Below are 9,791 nucleotides of genomic sequence, written 5' to 3'. Positions count from 1 at the left end.
AAAAAATTAAATTATATTAAACCTAAAATGATATAATAATAAACGGGACATACGCAGCTAGAGAAAATAAAAAAGTCTCTCTAATACAAGAAGACTTATATCAAGATGCTAAAACAAATGTAATAAATGTGTTTGTCTATACATAAGAAACTTAATCTTGCTAATAACCTCTATTACAGAAAATTGATAATCTTCAAAAATCAGCTTGTTCCTAGACAGCTAGATGCAGTAGACTGTAATTGCTATAATCAGATAACGTAATTTTTCTTGAACACCTGATGTGGATCTGTCCCTACTTAAAGAGTTAGTAGTAATGCACTGTAAAGAAGTGAAACGCCTGCGGAAAGGAGTCAAATCACGGATGTGAACCCAAACTTGGATAAATTTCCTGCAAGAAAAGAACAAATGAGCATTTGACTCAGCCTAATTTGAACATAAAGGGCAGATGAAACCTTTGTTCAAAAAAACAACTTTGCCAAGAGTAAGCAGCCGGTTCCTTTTAGCAAGTCACAGAATCAAAGAGGGGGGATTGTTGGGTTCCATATAACAGAACACCAACCAATAATAGGCTTGACACCTCTAATGTATTCATAGACTTTGCCAACAAGCAATTGTTAATTGGTGCTCTAAGATTAAATCATTTTTTTGACCTCTACCAATAAAGTCACTACATCATTCCGTCTTACTTTTACCCGTGCATCACACCTCTTTCCACCTTCAATTCGACATCCCTAATTCACCAACCTCCATATATGTACCTTTAATCTTAATTTACCCTCTATTAATTTTTATATTTTCTTTCCCCATGCTAATAATTTATTTTTTGTGCAATAATTTGGTGACATTAATATTGGTATTGTCATCGATGTAACTTAATTTGGACGTATAAAATCAGTTGTAGGAACCACCCGACTCATGTGTATATAAATGTGTTAAACATTGAATGAGAATTTTATCACTCATAACAATTTTACATGATTTGTATAAAATTGTCTAGAACATACTCGCAATCTAGACAAGAAAAAAATAGTTAGAAGAATAACTTCTCTCTCCCTATATATATATATATATGTCATTATCTGTTTTATTTTTTTATAAAATAGTACAACCAGTGTCATTGACCAGACAATGAGGGCAAATTAATGTGTATTTTCTGCAAGGTGCAGCTTTCAGCAGGAGAGTAGTTCCAAATTGAGTTGTTTGTTCTGGGCTCCTGATCCTCTTTTTGTGCAGGGTTCAATACATGAATATCTACTCGAAATCTAAGTATACTTCTGGAAAATAATTAATTTCAATAAAAAGGAGAATTCTTTTATTGCACGACAAACATATTCAAATAAAAAAAGAAATAGAAGAGGGGCATGTAGCCACTTCACATAATTTCCCTTCCGAGTTCTGTTTACTATGATTTCCCCCCCTTATTGTACATATAAGCGATACGTCTGCTAATCTCTGCCTCATCATCAACCAGATAGCTACGTAGATGATTAGCTCAGCTATGCATGTAATCCTTCAATTCTCTAGCTTAATTTCTAAAAATTCCCTACACCATTGTTTTTTTACCCACCAACATCAATTATTAATTTGTTAATTTTTATTAATAAAAAAATCTGAATTTATGATTTCTTTCTCCTCGATCTTTTTTAACCTTTTAATCAATTTTATAACTTATAACTTGTATGTCTAGCATAATTAGGTAAGACAATGAAACTAGCTTATCCTGATTTTGACGAAAAATACCCGAGTTGATCGGGTACGGGTTTGGATTCACTTTTTAATCGGGATTGGAGTCGGAGACAAGAATGTTACTACCTGTCCCATACTCATTCTTGTATCCGTCCCGATGATGAAATTATTAAAATTTTATTAATTACTTGTTAATTTGTTTATAATTTTTATATAATTTAAGATTCTTTTATTGATGATTTTTGTAGATAAATGCGTTGCAAATACAAGTAGTTAAAAATAAATGTGTAACAATCAATTTTTTTAATTCAGATTTTCAATTAATATCCGATAGGTACGAAAATGAAATAACAAATTTTAACTCATTCAAAAATGAGTACCAGTAAATGTGAAAGAGTCAGGATAAGAAACTGAAAAAATAATGTCTATCCTCATCTTATCCGATTGTCATGTCTAATTATAGTGAAACGGTTTATCTTTTTCCGGGATCCCTTCTTGAGATCAATTAATTTACTCTGCCAACAATGAAAGAATATGATGAATTATTTAGTTTTTCTAATCAAAGATTAGCAATATGTAGCATGAGATAATTGAAGAAAAAAAGGTGAAATGAATGAGCTGAAAAAGCGTAATAATTTGAGTAAATGAAATGAAAGGGAAAGTTGGATGGGCCAGGGAGGTAAGGATGGGAAGTCTATATATGTTGCCCCATGGATCCGTACCTAACATGTCCTTTTATAAGGGTGACTTACATACATGTCATGAGTCCCATGATATATATGTCCCAAGAGTTTTGCGCCAGCCTTTCCTTTTCAATGCGTAAGTAAATCTTCTCAGCTTCGCTATCCATCGATACTGCCATATCACCTCTATGCTCAGCCTAATCGCGATCACTTCATATTTAATATTATATCAGGCTAGGCATTGATATGACCTACTTGAATGTGATGTTGCTTCACTACTCAGTGTCTTCGCTAAATTATGATTTGTGATTTCTATCATTCACTTTTTACTCGTTAACATCAAGTGTGACACGACATCACATCATTTTTGTTAAATACTTCTTGGTGTTGAGAACAAAAATGTATGGAACTTGGTTATTTTTTTTATAGAAAAATATGGCATTCCAAATGTTTAAGGTTCAAATTTTCTTAAAAAGAGAAATATAACATGTCTTGACCAAGATTTTCTTCAAACAATATACTTGTTAAAAAAAGAATAATTAGTAATTTAATTCCTTTTTTAACATATTAATCAAGCTATCACTAAGAAAGTCCACAAGGATAAAAAATTGGGACAATTAGAACAACCAGTCCTTGTTCTAGTTAGGGCAATGAGAATAATTTGTACTAAAAATTAGACCTAAATCTATACAATTAGAATTAAAGTTAGAAGAGAGATCAAAATCAAGCATAAATTAAAGTAAGGAGAATAAAAGTGTACATGTCATTAATAATTTATGTCTTGTCCAAAACTTGTCCAGCTAGGTTACTGGCAAATATCTACTTATTGCAACAGTCTATCGACCAATGGAAACATGTTAAGTTATATACATTGCAAACACCTGTCCATATATATCCAGATCTCGGCAGGTGACCATCATTAAGGATTTTAATTATTCTTGTTGAGTATTGAATAAAAACGTACTATGTGGACTTATTAGACGTTGACTTATAGATTAGCATTCTTCATCGTATTATATATCGAGCAGAAATTTGTTAACTAGTTAAAGAAGTAAAGGTTTCGAGAATAGACTAATTAAATTTAATGTAGACAAATCTGTTTACACTTTAGACGGATTCAAAGAGTAAATTAACATTTAGCCGCAATTTTCTTAATTACTATAAGCACCAAAAACGACGAAATTTGATCACAAAACTAGGTTAATTAATTAAGAAAAGGTTGGAGGAAAAAAAAACACCTATATAAAACAAAGACTATACGACAATAATGCTAGGCTATTATTCATAATACAAATGGGATCAGAATTCAGAAAGAATAATGCGCGTGACATATACATAATATGACTTAACTGTCCCCTTCTCTGCTCTTTGAAGCTATTTTTGCCTCCACAAGTTTCTTCAAAGACTTCAAACACATCAGTTGCCTGTCTTAATTAGTCTTCACTTTTGCTCAAATTATTATAGTCCAAAATGCAACATCATTGAATTGTACCGTTGATTAAGTATCACATTCGTTGGTGAAATGATCCCTATGAGAGAGATTTGTGAACAACTAGAGATATATTATAAGAAGTTAATATTTGCGCTACTTTAGGTGTTTTGGGGATCTTAGTTATTAAAAATAGTGTATTTAGGATGTATTATAAAAATAAGTAAATAATAAATTAAGTTGATGTAGCTTTTCTTAGCCAGTTACCTCACACTACGTGTGTGCATTCAGTAACGTTAATAAGTTATAATTATAAATTATTTTAAAATATATAAATGATGCAGTTTACTAACCTATTTATACAAAAAAAAGGATATATATATATATATATATATATATATATATATATATATATTCTGAACAAAATTAAAATGTTACTATAAGCATTCCGTATCAATATTAAAACTATAACAGATTATATTGATAAATAAATATTGATATAAAAATTCAATATGCTATTAATACACCATATTATTAATATATTACACCGCACTATAAACATAAATTTATAATCACCATATTAACAGTCCCAATTCTATTATAATTCTAAATTTTAACATTTTTTATTTGCAGTGTACAATTAAAACGTCAGTTTTTTTAAAAAAATTACACGGACTTTCAGTGAAGTTTGTTCTTATTATATACGATAATCCTCATTTTTTTTATATTACTTTGAGTTTCATTAAAGGGGTTGGTTAACCATTTCTATGCCTACGAGAGGAGGTCGATGTAACGAAAGTCCAAAAATTAAGAGATTTTCTGATTTAAAAATAGATGAATATTTAGAGTAATAAGGATAAACCTCAATAGGAAGTCGGTATAATTTACTTTTTTTCCAAATAATTACAATAACTCTCTCTATGTATATATTTAATTATCCATTTAATTTTTATAGTTTTCATATCTTTTTTTTATTTTTTATAGAAAATAAGTGAAATTTTTAATTCATGAAATTTATATTTTAATTCTCAAAAGTATTTGTCATTAAAATTCTTCAATTAACGAAATTAAAATATTTTAATGTAAAGACCTTTTGAGGAAGTAAAATATAAATATCAGGAATTAAAAAATATATTTATTAGCTATAAGGACCAAAAAAATAAGTTTAGAAATTATAAAAACTAAATAAATTATTATATATATATATATATATATATATATATATATATATTAATTATCCGCATATTTGGTAAAACGTTTATTATTGATGAATCCACGTTTAGCAGAAGCTATTAAGAGTAGTTTTTGCATTTTTTTTCTAATATGACTAGAAAAATTTGGCAAGACTGTTGGCATACACTATCTGTGAGGTTGAGACTTGAGAGGCCATCGTGTTGAATGTAAAAGTACTATTTAATTTTGCACACATATATACATGATATGCCTCCATTTTGGACTTATTTAGTTTCCAGCTGTGTATTTGAAAAAAGAACAAAGAAAAGTAAAGGCACGTTAAATATTGCAGATAGACTTTATTGTCATTAACTGCAGAAAAAGCTTATCATATAACACAACATCAATGGGTACCCAACCATCCTAGCTGTGTTGAAAATAAATAAATTGAAATAAAAAGGAATACTTTCAATTTATCGTTTTCTTTGCACTGCTTCCGGGCTGGGAACAAAATGCATGTGGACGTTGATAATTTCATTTTTGCGGTAAGAATGGGAAAGAGACGAAAGAGGGATAGCAACATTACATAGCATGAGCAGAGCGTTCTACGTTGGGTGGAAATAGGCCAACCAGCCTGTCATGGACTCACGGTTTGATCTGATAAAGGTCTAACTTGGTCTGATCTTATGATGAAATTTAAGTTTTTTTTTAAATAATTAAAAAGTTCAAGCCATAAATTTTTTTAAAAACTTTATAAATAATGGATCTGTCTAAACTAAATACATCCATATTTTCACTTATAAGTTATTTCACGTGGTCTATCAAAAATTTATCTATAAAATACATGTGATCCACAAAAGTCAAATGATACTTAAGTTTAGAACGGATTCATCATTTTCATTCTTATTTCCATATTCTTACAGCCTTAATACATTTTTACTTCCTTAATTTCATTCTTTTAATAATGAGTCTTTTTTAGACTTTTGATTGGTCACATAACTTATGCAAACTTTCAAATTTTTTGTATTTAATTAGATCAGACATTATATATAAGCTTTCCAAAATTAAACTTATACCATAATAAATTATTTTTAACATATAACATGTCAAACTAACATTTAATGATACTGATGTGAGTTAGATTTACCTATTTCCCCTAGCTGTACGTTTTGCGCAGAGGGGGAAGACTTGCATAATTAAGTTTTGTAGTTAAGTGAACTAAGCCCCACTCACGGGGACACAAACTTAGCTATCACATTCACAAAGTTCGGTATTATGGGAATGCATGGACCATTCTCCCTGGTAGTTTCTCTTCAATGAATTATTCTTCCAACCTCAGTGTAACAATTTTAACTCATGGATCCAGTTGCATTGCATGCGCGACTCCTCTAACATTTCTCTCAATGTATATAAGATACATGTGCATTTTTTTTTCTTTTTACATACCATGGATACATAACATAATTTTACTTGAATCAAATTATTGAAATATAAATATAAAATAAAGTCTCATTTTAGATATAAATAAAAAAGTTAAAAATTATATAAGTAAAGAGAAGATTTATAAATCTAAATAAAATTTTAAATTAAATTATGATGTCAATTCGTTTGTGTGATGACTCGAGATCTATTAGTGAAAATTTATCCAATATTTAATTTTCTTAATTTTTTAACTATTGATATCAAAGTTCATGTTTGAATCTTTTTAGTGTTTACTTCCTTATATGTGCATAACACAAAACTATTATAAATAATAGTATTTAGTTTTTCACATTAATACATACATAAGAATAACAACATTGCAATGTGACAGGTTAAAAGTTAATTAACTAATTAACTAATTGTTTGAAAATTAAATTTTAGTCCTTTATTTGTTTGAAAATTAAACACGAAGGATGGACTAAGGAAGGAAGGAAGAAAAACTCTCAAAACTTTAGTCCTTTATTTGTTTGGTTGAAAGATTCAAAAGAAGAAGAGATTGTTGCAAGGAATGGAAGGAAGAGTGTTTTATTTTAATACAATAACAAAAATATCCCTAGTTATATTATATTTCATCCTTCATTTGAAGTATTTTTGTTATTTTATATATTTTTTATTTTCTTCTCACTTTCTGCACAATCAAATAAAAGGAAAAAAATATTTTTCCTTTCTTTCATTTTCTTTCTTATAAAAACAATCTTAAAAAATCATCAGATTTTCTATTTTCTACTCCTTTTCCTTCCTTACTATTTTGTTTCACTTTCTTTCTTAAAAGAAATATACCATAAAATTTCCTCTTTATGCATTTCTCTATAAACTTTATTTCCCTTTTTATTCAGCAAAGAAGTAAATATTAGTAAATATAAATCGTAGGCAGCAAACTGCTTTGTTGATATGATGTATTAGTTGGGCAATATAAAGTTCGTTTAGTTTCAAAAAAAAATTCTTAACTATATGATATGGGATTATGTATGAAGAAAATTTTCTCCAATTACCAAAATGACTACAATTTGTACTCTGTGAATTAACTTTTTTAAAAAAAAAAAAATAGAATGTGTTTAGCAGCTTTGTTGATATGATGTATTAGTTGGCTTGTATTTACCCGCTCAAAAAGCAAGTTGAGTTGAACTCATTTTCAAAGTGAATTAAAAAATTTAACTCAATTTAATGTGTTTAGCACGTTAAACAAGCCAAATCAATTGATTCAATTCATTTTTCAATCGATATTAAGAATGTTTAATTGAAAGATTGATTTATTTTTTAATGAATAATTAAAATTTTACCCTTTCAATTTCAATCATACTTAAGAATGTTTAATTGAAAGAGTGAAAACTTCCCCCCGCTTAATATAGGTTTACCTGACATTACGGTAAATTCGTAGTAAGGTGCGTACCACGGATGTGGCATGGAAACTTGTGTTAGGCACTGGACCGGGTTTTTATTTTATTTTATGTTGGCTTTTTTCAATGATTTTTTTTTTCTCGTAAGATAGGTTAGTATAGAATATGTATATATTATGTGATAATTAATTTTCATCATAAAATTTAACTATTTTATTTTTAAAGATTTTTTTAATTATATTTTCTTTTATTTACATGATTCAAATCTTATTTAAAAAATCGAATATAATATTTCAGATTAATTTCTTTTTAAGAATTTGTTTTCTTATTTTAAATGAATATCTCAAGCATAAAAGGGATGAGGGTTTACTTGATACCATTTTTATCTGAATATTTTTATTTTAATAATTAACAACTAATTTTTAGACTTGGTAAACTTTGCTAGTCAATCTTTCACAATATATGTAACCTAACTGAAATAAAAATACAGAATTTTTAATTTATAAGTTCTTGGATTTTATAATTTTAATTATTATAAATTTTCAAAAACTAAATCGAATAATTAAAAAATATATGAATAAAAATTGTATAAACATAAACATATGTATGTAAGTTATTTACATAAAAAAAGTGAGTAAATATTCGTCATAAATTATTCAAGTTGGGATACCACGTGCCTAACAAAAACAAAACTTCATTTTATTCCTTAAAAAATATTATTTATGAATTAAGTCATCCAAATACTAGTTTATCAATCCAGTCACTAAAACTTGAAATTCCTTCATACATTAGGTTTAACGTTATGATCATTTTTTTTTTCTGTAAAAAAAAAACGTTATCAATTTTTTAAATTTGTTCCATAATGCTAAACTGACAATATATCATATACAACTCAATTAATTTGATTAAAATAACACTCTCTGAATCGTATATACATCACTAGGGCATGTGTGAGTAACTTTGAGTTTTCTTTAACGTATGCGAAAAATATTAAAATAGTTCCTTAAATAAGATTTTAATTCATATAAATAAGCGTGTTTTTTAAAATTTTTCCCTCATCAATATTTGTTTGTTAGTCTCTATCAATATTTTTTCGTTTTAATTTTTTATATTATTTTTTTAGTTTTTATAAATATTGTATTTTTTTATACAGACGTCTCTCATATTATAGATCGAAGAAGAGTTTTATTTTAACCTCTAATATTTTTTTTTACAGGAACCTCCAATAATTATTTAGGAAGCATAGATTAAACCTTATGAATATAATTACAACTAGGTGCTCACAAATATTGATTTTTTTTTACTTGTAAGCCTTAACTTTAAAAGTTATGTATTTTGAGGAGTTAATCCTTATTTTATAATAAACTAGTTGATTAAGAGTTTGTATAATTTTCACTCTCGTTTATTTTTAAATAAAAATTGAATTTAAATATGAGACATGGAAAGCCTTTGTTTTCAGTCCGGCATATAAGTAAAAAAAATATTATTCAATAATTTTTTTGGTGAATAATTATTATAAAAATATTATTTGAATTTTTTTATCATACAAATTATATTTCATTAAATTTATAAAAATATTTTATTGATGATAATTTATTAAATACTCATTAATATTGCATTATTAACATTAACAAGATATATAGTTGAAATATATAAAAAAACCATTCAGTTATATTTTATTGGTATTTGAATTTTATAAAATTTAATGGATATTTTACCATATTCAATTTTATTTCCATAATATTAAATCGATAAAATTACAAACGAGATAAATTTGTTTTTGTACTTATAACGATGTTAATCAATTTCTTGTATCAAATTATTCATAAACCTTCGCATATTTTTTCCATGTATTTTTTTTAAAGAGTAATCTTATTTGAAACAAGCCGACTGCATACTGAACAATGGCTGAGGTAGAAAAAAAAAGTGCTCAAGGAAAGGAACATATTTCCAGAAATATCTTTTTTAGTCTTTCAATTTTTTTTAAAAATTCTTCAAATT

This window comes from Glycine soja, chromosome 4 (genome assembly GCF_004193775.1).
Source record: "Glycine soja cultivar W05 chromosome 4, ASM419377v2, whole genome shotgun sequence".
Lineage (NCBI taxonomy): Eukaryota > Viridiplantae > Streptophyta > Magnoliopsida > Fabales > Fabaceae > Glycine > Glycine soja.
This window is presented reverse-complemented; position numbering follows the sequence as displayed.